Source organism: Cynara cardunculus, unplaced genomic scaffold (genome assembly GCF_001531365.2).
Source record: "Cynara cardunculus var. scolymus isolate 2C unplaced genomic scaffold, CcrdV1 Un_Scaffold_4690, whole genome shotgun sequence".
In the NCBI taxonomy this organism is placed as follows: domain Eukaryota; kingdom Viridiplantae; phylum Streptophyta; class Magnoliopsida; order Asterales; family Asteraceae; genus Cynara; species Cynara cardunculus.
The window spans coordinates 16,454-16,938 of NW_020202015.1; positions in this window are offsets into that span (position 1 = coordinate 16,454).

Consider the following 485-nt stretch of genomic DNA (forward strand, 5'->3'; position numbering starts at 1 on the left):
TTTGCSCTRAAAAGTTAAAACCACTAAAAGATAAGCTATATGGCTTAGTGAATTTATGTGGAAAAATGTGGTTACAATGTGTTATATAACGTACATACTACGAAATAAAGAAGGTCTCAAAAGAAATTTTGCATAACAACACGACAACAACTTAGTTGTACCACATGATGTCCTTTACAACAACCTACTTTGAACGTGGGAATCACAAAATAATGTTCAACATAGAAAAAGAACATCAATATAATCAACATCATACTCGAGATCAAGCAAGGTCACATACCAATTAACTTCACACATAAACATAAGACTTGGCACCAAATCCGACCTTCTTCTTCCGGATTATGCCAAAGTCCTATACTCACCCCCTGGCTCCCACTGGGCAGTGAGTATGGCAGCCTCTGCGGTTGTCTCACCCGGACTCCATGGGATATCGACAATCGACGCCCAAAACACACCACAAGACAATACAAGCAATAAGACCAATT